Source organism: Rissa tridactyla, chromosome 6 (assembly GCF_028500815.1).
Source record: "Rissa tridactyla isolate bRisTri1 chromosome 6, bRisTri1.patW.cur.20221130, whole genome shotgun sequence".
NCBI lineage: Eukaryota > Metazoa > Chordata > Aves > Charadriiformes > Laridae > Rissa > Rissa tridactyla.
The window spans coordinates 33,111,805-33,124,225 of record NC_071471.1 but is presented as its reverse complement, the minus strand read 5'-3'; the positions used below and the strand labels follow the sequence as shown (position 1 = coordinate 33,124,225).

The window sequence follows — 12,421 nt, the reverse complement described above, 5'->3', positions numbered from 1 at the left end:
GTAAATAAATTATGGCCCTGTTCATCAATTAGCTCAGGCTGCACCGAAATGAAAGCCACAGCGGGTTCTGTAATCACTCAAAATAAAATCCTCTGACAGGATCGCTCCTGTGCGGATGGCTCAATTATGCCTGGGAAGACCGTTACAGAACATTAAACATTAACAAAAGTCTGAGCCTTCGTTACTTTTCTCCCAGATAAATCTAATTCAGTAACTGAGTACTTTTAGCTTAAGTAACCCTGAATTCCTGGATCGATTCTTTTCCCACCTTTCCCTCACAAGTTGCAAAAGCCAGGCCACCACATACAGGGGAAATGTTTGCAAATAGTCCCTTTGCCAGACAGTTTAATTTTTATTATACGGGGAAGATATTTGTATGATTTAAAAATATATATGGCTCAGGAGAAGGTTGTTTCCGTAAATTTAGTAGCTCAGAAATGAAAACGGGGGCAAACTGTTCTCCTGGGTTATGAGGGTTTTACTCCAGCCTCCCTAGCAAAGCTTCTTCATTTCTCCAAAATTCAGTCCCTAGCAAACAGTTCCACAGGTTATGTTTTCTGAAGCTGTGAGGAGAACCACGAAGACAAAGAAACTCTAACGCAGTAGAAAGTTGCTTTTGTTTCTCATTTTGCTTTTGCAATATATTATCTGCTTTCCAATAGCTTCCAGTTTAACAGGACTAGAGATACCCTCGCCGCCTGAAGCGTCTCTCCACTCTCTTTCTGCAACTGTATTAACACAAAATAAAGTTTCTCGAGGCTTGCCCAGGTCACATCTTTGCTGTTCTAACTTAAGTACGACATGCAAACACGCTGCAGAGACTGAACAATGCCAGGATTTCGCTGCAGATTTAGGTAGGGTGTGACCAGCTCAGAACAGACAAACTTACATCCCCAAAGAAAAGCACATGGCTGAGATTAAAAGAGAAAATTTCAAAACACAAAAAGGAGTCAATTAATAAGGGAAAACCCCAGAGAGCTGGGAAGACTAAGAACCTGAAGTCAAAGTTGCACCAAAAGTAACTAGCTGGTGGTCTTACTACTAAATCCTCCTCATCCTTGATGTTTCATACTCACCAATCCCAAAGCATCAGCTTCCCCAGTATAAATTGGATTTAACTGGGTCCAACTTCATGGCTTTTAAAAAAGAATAAAGTATAACAGTGCCAGCACTCTTACTGGTGAAAAAAATCAGCTGGACTGCTAAAGTGATCTCTTAAATTTACAAGAAAACAGTGTTATATACACATCGCTGGGACCAATTAATTTTTACTTCTGGTTATGAAAAGCAGCCAGTAACAAGGGAGAAAGCATGATGCTGAAGCATTTTGAAACATAATTGAGTGAAACTAGCTGCTTGTCTTCAGGACTCTCGTCAAGAGGCTGAAAGAATAACACAATTCTTAAATTCACTTTTAAAACACAGAATAATTCCAGTTTCGCAAACTGAGAGGTAAAATTTGACTTGATGCTGAATTCCACCAAGCTCTGGATATCCTGAAAAGAATAAATGATGTTTGTCTTCAAGTTGTTTGCTCAGGAAAAGTGTTAACATTACAGGTTTTCTGAACTAAATATTATACAGTTAAACATTATTTAACTGTATTGACTGTGTGCTGTTTTCCCTCCACCATGTCCTGCACTGGGAGTACTTGGTATGGTGCACTTGCCATGTATCTAGGATGGATACCCAAGTTATCTGGAATGCTCCTGGATATTTCCTTCATCATTTGGCACTGAACAGGATGGTTCACTGGTTACTGACATGTGGCTGGCAGTGCTACAAAAGCTCATCCGAACCAAGGAGACGCTTGAGAAATCACACTGTTCTCAAGACTGACAAAGAGTTAAAAAAAGAAAGCAAACAAAAATAAAGCCAAAAGCCCCAAACCCAAAAAAAAAAAAAAAAGCATCGGGAAAGAAACTTTTCAGCAAAGAAAATAATGGTTTCCTTAACTGGCTTTTCCCCTTATTTTAGGCGAGGCAACAGAAAATATATACAGAGGAAGTTACAAGGACCAGTGATAACCACAAGGAACAGCGATAAGCACCAATGAAGAGGTGCTGACAAAACACCATTTAACAGCCACTTCCTAAAAGCAATGCTTAAAAATCTTGCCGCTTACAAAACACACGATATATATTTACCTTTGGCTTGCCTTGTTGACTACCTTTCTCCTGACACTTCATATACTTACTGCAAAATAAAGTCTCTTACAAGGGAGTGTAATATTATAAGCAAGCAAGACAGCTGCAGTCAGTAAGTGAAATTAAGGCCCTGGTACTTTTTATGTGTTTGGGTTTTTTTTTTCCAACTACTGAAACTCTCCCCGTAAACTATCAGAATATGAACGATTCAAAAAGCACAGTAAATCTCCTTAAGGCTTTGCTCTGAACTTGGATAGACTAACCTGAATCAGCTCAGCCCCAGCCAGAAGCGGCAGCACGCGTGCTGTAGCTGTGATTTTAAACCTGAGCTGAGCACGCAGAAGAGCTGGCATTATCGACACAAAACATTCGAGCTGCTCACCTGAATTCAGCTCCAGTCCCTGTGCACCTGAGCTTGGGTTACCTGTGCCAGCAGAGTTCAACAAGCCTTATCTCAAGAGGCATCACCTCCCTCCTGCCTTGTAATCCCCACCCTCCTCTCTTGCGCTTGGGTAATTGCATGGCAGAAAAACTGCTCTTTTCCTGTTTTTTCTGCTGGACTGGGTGTACGAACCAGCTGGCTGAGCAGTCACACAAGCATAAGCAAGTCCTTCCCCTTTCGGTGGCAGCAGCGAGTTGTCAGAGCAGCTCGGCTGTATGTTGAAACCATACCTCGAGTTTCCTGATCTGCCTTTCTATTTTTAACTGAAGTGATTTCCCCACCTTCTTTGCCATGCTGACAGCTGCAGAAAGCAGCTGGAGGCAAGCAAGTGCTCCATCAGGCCAATTTTCCTGGCAAAAAATAGTCCACAGGCTGGCAGCAAGTGCACAAGGGGCAGCAGAGACACTCTCAAAGGCTACCCTGAACCCATGGCTCAAGGCAGCCAAGAGGGAACAGGGCTGTCTTCCTTTTCCCTGGCCTTAATGAACATGGATCATGGCAACCTGGTTTGTCCAAAGGACTGCTGCTCTCCTGACCTCCTGGCTCACGTAAACCAGCTGAGATCCCAGTTGGCACCTCTTGTCCCTAAAAACTCAAGAGGTGAGAGGCTTAAGCAAAGATTGAGAGCACGGACCCGCTGCTGTGCTTAGCTGCCCAGGCAGGCGTTACCATCTGATACAGCACTTGAGAGCACTTGCTAGGATGTCCCCAGTACAGAGACCTCCTACGACAAACACTACTCAGAGGGAAAGGTTTGGATTCATCTTCTCCAGATTTGGATATCTCCTCCTCCAGGCACTTCGTATTGGGTGTAACATGGACACACAGTGAACCTTGAATTCTCTCCTCACATGGTAGAGCAGCTTTAAAAAGATAATGTGCAGCAGCCCTGTAAAGTTAGCCAAGCAAAAAGGGCACTTTCCTGAGCAGCAAGAGCTGTTTTGAGCTTTCGCAGGCAGACGTAAACCAGGGGATGCGGAGCACAGGCTGTGCAAGGCATTGAGCCATGTGGAATGGCATGAAGCAGGGTTTGGGGTTGTTTTTTTTTAAAGCAAGGTCCAGGTCTCAGAGGCCTTATTAGGACCAGGCCAGAGAGAAAACTGAAAATCTCCCTGCAGGACCAGGCAGGCCTTTGGCATAAGACAGCCAGGCTGAGAGCTTGGCACCTAAAACGGACACAGTTTAGGGAGGGCAAGGCACAACTCCAACCCCGATTCAGGGAGCTTAAGAGCTTAACTGGAAGTTTTGAGTCATGCTCTTGGATGTGGGCAACTAGAATAGCTTAAGCCCTTCTTGAGCTAAGCCCTTTCTCTTTTGTTCAAGCAACGTCTGCAAACATTGCAAATGCGACTGCTTTTGCTGTTCTCTGTATATTGTTTCATATTTTCTATACTTCAAGCTACTTGCACAACACAGGTTTATTGCAAATACGATCGATCAAAAGTCAAAGCAAATGCAGACAGGACTCTACAGGTTGTAAGTATCAAATGCCTCGGAGAAATCAGTTTCTTACATCCCTACAGCAACAAAAGTCAGGCAAAACAGAACCTGGTGTGGATTTAAGCACAGCAAGACCCACACCAAATCTTCCCAACTCAAGCAGATTCGAATCACAGGATCCCAGGAAACAAAGTTGCTGAGCAAAACAGCCCATCAGCCATAAACCCATTTAAAATTAAGTTTCATTTATGAGTTACAGTACTTACAGGTAGGTAAGCAGCAGAAACTGATGTGATTCAGCAATTGCAAACCTGTTCTCCATTATGGGTGCCAGTGACAGCCCAAAGACGCACACTGCTCTTGTCCGTTTGTGGATAACCATGAGTCCTGGCCACCGTTTTCTGCAGAACTCTTCCTAGCCTTGAGTTACTCCAATGAAGAGTTAAAACACCAATTCTCCCCCTCCCCCAAACGCGCTCTGAAGAGCACAGGTTGCTTGCTCATGTGAAATAAAAGCATTATCTACCTGTGGTTCTTCCAGCACAACAGCGATGCACGAGCTGATCCCAGCAAGGAGCCTGGCATGCTGTTTTTACTCCCTCTGCCTTAGTTTAAGCTGCCCTCTTAGGAAACCACTTTATTCTTTGTGCATGGGGAAGAGGTCCTCTCCCATCCTTAACCCACTGGACTACATCACTTCATTAACTAGCACAGAAATCATGACAGCCGCAAACACCCACGCACAAAACCAAGAGCTCCGTTGTAACTTCACTTCTTGCCTCCTGGAAAAAGGGAGTTTGGGGTGAGAAATCTCTTTAACAGCTTTTACAAGCCCTGGGAAGACGTGTTAATGATTTACCTGACAGCGCTGTAAGCAGATATTTGATCAGAGCATGTTTTGTTATGGTCTGCCTTCCTGCCTTTGCCTACATAACCAAATCAACTCACAAATGAAGTAGGCATGGTATAACTTGACAGGTCAGGAAGAAATTAATGCTCCTCATAGCTTGCTTACCCCATCCTGCTTTAAAAAAAAAAAAAAAAAAAGGTTTTTTCACATATATATATATACACACACACACACACCCCTCCACATATATACACCCACCGACTAAAAACCAATGCCTGGAGAAGCTCTTCTGCATGTATACACATGTGTGTGTATATACACAAATACATGTATTTTTATATGCAGATATATAAATACACACACACACACACAGAGCTGAGCCACTGCAGGCACAGGTTTTCTAGATTCTTCCCCAAAAGCAAAGTAAAAAAACCCAATTGTTCAACTCTGCTATAAATCTATTACAGAGCTTCCAGATTAAAGTATTCAGCTCGAAAGAGGTTTAAGACGAGACGAAAAGGCAGCTACGTCAGAAACGCACAAATAGGATCACATACTGTGGAAAGGCTCAGTCAGCTGCATATCTAAGACACAACTTATGGATAAAGTTATACACCTCTTTCTGAAGCAACGTTCAGCTCACTGAGAGGATTTCTGGGGTTTCCCTGTGAGTCACTGTGTTCCTCTACACGCCCAGGGCCACCCTCCTCTACAACCGAAGCATTCACATTTTTGGGCGTCGGGTGACACCATGACACATGCGGAGCAGCACAGTCGCACGGCACTGCCTCTTCCTATGTACAGCTGCTAAAAAAAAAACCTCACATAAAGTCTAAAATACATTCTTGCTCTTATTGTTTCATACAAACACTCACTGCAATTGCCCTGGGGATAGCTACCAGCAATTAAGGAGGGGATTAGCGATAGGGAGGAGTGCCCAGGATGGCAAAAGGGACACCAGCATGTCCCTGACTTTTAGTTTGTGCACCGATGCCACACTGCGTAATTCTGATTACCTTGTAGTGGTGTGCTGCAAACAATACCTCCAAACCTAGAAACCACAGAGAGACTCCACCGTGCCTCAGTGCCCGGCCGTGGCAAGAGACGAACCCGTTTGAGAGAAACACACAGGACCCTGGACACAATTCAGGGGGACACAAGACACCAGGTGGAAAACTGCTGCCCTGGTTGCTGGCAGCCTGGCTGGCTTTTATTTGGGAGGGGGTAAAAAAAAAAAAAAAAATCAAACCAAAAAACCCCAACAAAAACCCAAAAGAGACTTAACTACAAGCTTGAGTGCCACCTTTTAAAAAAAAAAAAAAAAGAACGAACCCCAAAAGCTGTATTTTAGATCTTACTGTATCCAAGTCCTTCTGCTCGTTTCCAAAACACAGCCCCTGGCCCTTCACCAGCAGCCAAACACGCCTTTTAACTAAAACGGGATCATGCAGAGCCAGAGAGATACTCACTCATGGAAATCAGGCAACAGATAACAGCAGCCAACTTTTCCTCTTCCCAGCTGCCAGCCAGACGCGACACTTACAGAGAGGGAGGCAGCAGCAAGGCCTCTGCAAGCTGAAGCGTTTTACGATCCCTCCGCCACTTCAGCAGAGCAATTCCTGGTCCCGAGGATCTCGCCGGCGTCCCCTTGCGAGCCGAACTTCCTTCAAATTAAAAGTTGCCTTTCAACTTCCCCGCGCCAGCAGCTTCGTGCAGGGCTTCGCCAATGCTCCTCTCCCCCAGTTCGCCAGCCCTGTGCGGGAAGCGCCTGGCAAGGAAAAACGCGAGAGGTGAGCAGTGCACCGGAGGCGACGACGCGAACGCTCGCCCGCTGCTGCCGTCGCTGCTCCCTCCCTGGCCACGCTGTCTCACCCCGCTGAGTGCGTCAGCAGCGGGCGAGAGGAGGAGACGGAGGAGGAGGAGGCATGGGCGCGCCAGCTCGGCCAGAGGGCTGCACTGCTGGGAGGAAGGATTTGTTTTTCCAGTGTGTGTATGTGTGTGTATATATATATATATATATATATAAAAAAATACCAGATGTTAAGTCCTACCCTAAACAAAAAACCCAAGAAACAAAAAACCCAAAACAAACCACAACAGAAAAAGTCGTATTTCACCACGCTAAAAATAAAAGGGAAACAACAAAATCCCCAACTGTTCAATGAAGTTTTTGGCTATGTCACACCACTGCCACCAGCGGCAGAGTCCCAGGGTAGGCAGCTTCACCAGTCCTCGAGGGCCCGCATCCAAGCCTTTATCCCAAAGGACACACCAAGGACTGGAAACACACAGGACCAAGGAAGCTAGCACCTCCTGCACAGAAATATAGGGGGTGGCAAAGATGAGCAGGAAAGGAAGGCGTGAAGCATCCCTGGTCAGCACGAGGGGGAGTGGAGGACTGACTGCTCACTGCGGGACAACGGGGAGGTCCATGTAATTACGTACAAAACCACAATACAAGGCAGACTTGAGCCACGTGTTGGAAAGACATGGGATAAGCAGCACTGGCAGAGTGTTTTCCCGCAGCTTAACATGACAGCAAGGACTCTCTGCAGTCCACTGTAAGCAAAAGAGCTGCTGTGAAGTCTGCAGCATATGAAGTGGTCTGCCAAAGAACAAATGCATACGAAGTGGTCTGCTTCCACCCCTCGGATGAAATAACATGGGGGGTGTGTGTGTGTGTAAGACAGACACCAGCATTAACAAGTAGCAGTGGTCTTCTGAACTCAACCCTGGGAGAGGGAGCCTGTTGCCAGTAACATGAAGGAATCTGCAGAGCCCCAAAGAACAAATACAGTGTGGAAAAAATATTTTCAGAAGCCGCACACAGAAATCCCTCCATACTAATCTTGTCATATGGAAGATGAGTATTTTTAAGGAGTAGTTGGATTTTTTTTAATAGATGCATGTCCCTGGGCATGGCCCACCAATCCTTGCTCCTAACACGTATAGACAGCCAAGTATCAAATGCAACAACATGTTCACGACCAGCTCCTCCACAAAAGTCCAGAAGCCAACAAAGTCCATGGGTTTGTCACTGACCTTCAAATACTGGTGAGGAGATGGCTGGGAAAGTTTTGATGGACACCGAACATCATGTTGTATGTCTGCAAGCACCAATACAAGGAGAAGACAGAACGCCTTGCTGTGTCAGCAAGCCCAGCTAATTCCCCTGCCTTTAGTTAATTTTAAAAAGTCTTTTGTTTTAAAGATCAACAAAAAAGGCACTTTGCTTAAATGGTCCAACTTGTCCCTTTCTCAAATAGTTTCTTCCCCTAATTTAAGAATTAAAAGACACATAGGCTCATTCTCCTTTTCCTGCAGATCATCACTAACATAGGGGCTGGCAGACCTCAGCTCAAGTGAACCAACCATCAAATTTCCTTTTTCATAGCTCTTTTAGGAATGATTTTAACAGTTAAGCTGTACCTCCAGCAGGCCAGAGACAAAACAAAATCCAAGTCAGTCCATTTTATTTAAAATCTGAGGAGAGATGGGAAGCGCGGATTAAAGTGAGCCACTAGTGAGCCCCCTGTGCCTTTTTTTTTTCCTCAGCAGTCTTTTAGCTGAGCTCCATAACACTCAACAGATGCATCTGCCCAACCTCCTCCCACTTTCCAGGAGGGATTCTGGAGTAGAACTGGTGATTACTTATTACCTAAAGATTTCTTAGATGTAATTCAATTGGTACCAATTCTGTAATTTCTTCCCATTGAGCATATATATGACAAATCAAAGGATTAATTATAAGACACACTACAGGCCATGAATTCCTTGTTACATAGATGCCACTCACGTCTACTTTGAGCCAATACACACCTCATGAGACTGCAGAAGTCACCTGGTGAAAACAGAGGCCAACTTAATAACTCACTTCTGGTGATAAATGCGTCCATATTTAACAAAAATGCTCTTTTATTACTCCAGCAGATCTTTTCCCCAATGATCCATGAGTGTATGGGTTCAGTGACCTCAAGGCACGTAATGAAGCCAGCCCTGTTTTCCCACGAGTGAGGTGGGGCCAGAAGGGAGAAGAGACGACAGTTTGACGAGTATTACAGGTAATTAAAAACAAGCTTTGGGAACACCTTTTCAGCATATTTAATCATTATGCATTCAAATATTGCATGTGTCCAGACAGATACAACTTAATACCCTGTAAAGCCTTAAACAAATAAAAAGAAACATAATGAACTTTTTGAAAGTACTTGCAAATGGTGGTTTGGGTTTTTTTTTCCTTACACACTACAGCCAGGATGTGTTTAGCTTAAGGGCTAAAACTGAGGACAGCCTGAACCGATTACATCATTTTCTTTCTATAGGATTGAACATCTGGGAGTACTGCTCTCAGATAACTGGCTGTTGCTCTGATTCATCTCCACCTTCCCATAAAAATGCCCGAAGAAGAGAGACGGCCACCAAGTGTTGACCTGTTTGCTTCTTTTCTGATTAAGACATGAGCTATATGATACAACACTAGATTTGAGGTTGACTGCCGGCACTTAAGAGAAATAGCTACCACCAAGCTTCAGCACTAATGTTTCTTGGTAATTCAAGAACCGCTGGCAAGAGAGCATCCTTCCAAAAGCCCTGCTGGGGAAAGGTATTCCTTGCCTTGACAGCTTAAATCTGCCTAAACATCAAAAAAAGTCAGAGTAAGCAGATCATATTGAGTTGCCTTTGCCCTTGCCCATCAGTAAAGAAACCATACATTTTTCTCTTGCCCATCAGTAAAGAAACCATATATTAACACATGAAATCCATCACTGAAGGTGGGAAGTCAAGTCTAGCACAAGTGAAAAAAAAAAACCTACTAATTGACACCACCAAGCAAACTCAACTCCAAGGCCCCAACCCAGGCGAAGAAAAACGCTACCTCCAACTGAGCTGTGGGCATGGCTGAGAAATAAGATGTCAAAATGTTTTGGTGTAAAAAGAGGAAGGAAACCTGCAAGCCTGCATCAGAGATAAAAAGCAATAAGTAAAAATAAAGTTTAAAAGCAACTGATACACACAGAGTAGCTTACCTTCTCCCACCTCTAGAGACGTCATAAAATAGGCAGAAATTTTTAAAGTGATGCATTTCTCTCTCCTTGAGTTAGTAAGCAGCGCTCCTTCCAATTCAAGGCTTTTCCGAAGGAACTACATGCTTGCCTTTTCAGGAAGCGTTTTTACAGGACCCAGCAGGAGACACAGGGCTTGCTGGCTACCAAGGACCGCTACCAGCACAAAAGTGGGTTCAAAGGCTAATTACTGTTTTCTAAGATCAACACCTACCAGAGAGAAGATGTTCACAGAGTTTCACTTGAGCAATAGAAATCCATACATCCACCACACATATCCTGAAACCTTTTTAAGTAGTTTTTGGTTTGTTTTTTTTTTCCTTGAAGTACCCCAACTCTGGTCACCGATATATCAGGAAAATTGTGCTACAAGAGTGTTAAAAAGCTGCTGTGATGTCCGTTTGCTTCAAAATACTTTAAAACACCACGCTCGAGGGCAAGTTTTTGAAAATTATTCAAAATATATAGCCCATTCTCTTCAGAGCGAAGCTATTTGGTCTTAACTACAATGTAACTACCCCCTCATTTGAAAGGAAGCAATAACTATTGCTGTGAGCATCAAACCCTCTACTTAGCATTTAGTATCACAATACGCTGAACAACCTATGCCACTCAAAAATTGCCGCTTATTAGTCTTTCAGCACTTTCACTCCCCAAAACAAGTGACCTAGTTTACAAGAAACCCACTGTGCGATCTGTAACGCAGATCTCTCAAGGGATGCCGCGAATGTGACAAATCCCATTGCTTATGATTTATATCAAGCTTATTATTTCTTCCAGCTCCAAGCTGGGTTTCTTAGCCATTTTTCTTAAGCTGATACGTCTTTTTGAAGAAAACACAAAATTGAGGACATTGCTAAGTTTTGAACAGCTTTGGCAGAGACCTTTCAGCACATGTGCTTTATGATCCAGAAATGAAGCACTTTTTATTAAAAATGCAAAAATGCTCATCATTAAAACAAACCTGTTCTGGCCATCACTGCTCCACCCTGTCTTCCGTGGGTTTTCAGCCAGTAGCTAAGGAAAACAGAAGGGGAAAAAAAAAAAAGCACAGTGGACCCCGCCAATCTGTCATCCTTCCTGTTGAGAAATAACCTGAAACTTATTATTACATACATAATATTTATTATTATTACTACATATGCATTACGGCATTAACAGCCATTGCAACTTCTTACACGCAAGGCTGTTAAGAACAGGCAGTTGCTTTTGAAACTGAAAAAAATGTCATTAAATTTATCTGAATGGGGTTCTGATATAGACTAGAAATGTTAAAAGGTTGACTTTAAAAATCTAAGAAGTATTTATTAACATAACTTCCAGAAGCGCCAGGTGAAGTGTTTAGGAGTATCAGACGCAAAAGGTGGTTCTGGAGGACTGATGTACTCATTAGCTCCAGCAATTAAGTTTCCAGAGAGGAATGCTGTGTCATATAACGTGTGACTCATGGACTAATGTCCGGAGGAAACCACACTTCTCTTTCCTTTCCTATAAAAAGCTCAACCTGCTCTCAAGTTTAACCAAGTTACCCAAAGAAAAATCTTTCCTCCACAAAGAAGCTAATTTCAGTATCGCTTGCTTGAGCATGTGTGCAAGAACAAAGGTGTATTTTAAATCACTTGCAAAGAGCATGATCATGAAACCTGCCAGCAAACCAGCGTCTTCTGGAAACTCAGCTGAAAACATCCCTTGCTCCTCCTCCAGCAGCGAATTAAGAAATATGTTGTGGTGTTGTATTTGAACACGTGTTCGTACTTTGACCTCGGATCGGTTTTGCAACCTCCCGCTGCCTTGGCTGGCTGACCTGTTCCTGGGCAGCTCCCAGTTCACTCCCTTTCTGCATCTGACACGGGCACGTGGTCACGGGACTCCACCACATTGCGACAGCCCTGGGGGATCATGCACACACACGTGTGCATCCCTGTGTGCTCACTGTGATTGAAACCTGTAAAATAGATGGCAGAAACACCAGCGGGGTTCACCACATGGCCTGGAGGTCCCCCAGGACACAGGACCTTTTGCTGCCAATGAATTGAGCCTCCATGCCAACCATGTTATCCCAGCCATGCAGGCAGCTTAAATCTCCGGAGTTCTCATCTAACTGGTATTACCTTTGTAAATGGATAAAATCAGTCCTCTTGCTCATCATGTGGGCTTCCCTGGGCTGCAAGGTGTGTTCCTGGTTAAGCGCCACGGCTGCCCCTTAGATCATTGAAGAAAGACCTGGATTTTCTCAGCAGCAGCTCTGCTATTAGAAGCTGGGGTTGCTCTGCAGTCTAACACCCAGGACCTCTCCAGAGCCAGAAGTAGAAAACAAGAAGGTGGCACACTCTGTTACTGCAATTCACTTTCATACAGGAGATGTGCAATCAGATACTCAGTTCAAAGCAAGTGTTTAATACCGCTCCAGTCACATTTTAACCCAAAAGAGGGAAGCTTTCCATAAAAGAGAAAAATAGAAACAAGACACCCTTTTCAA

The 12,421-nt window shown here is 44.0% G+C and overlaps 1 protein-coding gene across 14 annotated transcripts in view; it reads right to left on the bottom strand.

Annotated features, from left to right (window-relative positions):
- The window catches only part of SGMS1 (sphingomyelin synthase 1), a 101,262-nt gene that overhangs the window by 30,206 nt on the left and 58,635 nt on the right, over positions 1-12,421 (bottom strand). For 10 of the 14 annotated variants that reach the window (XM_054206944.1, XM_054206941.1, XM_054206946.1 and 7 more), the window contains one exon: positions 6,349-6,647. The exons of 3 other annotated variants lie outside the window; for them this stretch is intronic. The gene's annotated coding sequence lies outside the window, so the exon portion shown is untranslated. The remainder of the gene's footprint in view (positions 1-6,348; positions 6,648-12,421) is intronic. One more of the 14 variants, XM_054206952.1, reaches the window with a different exon arrangement.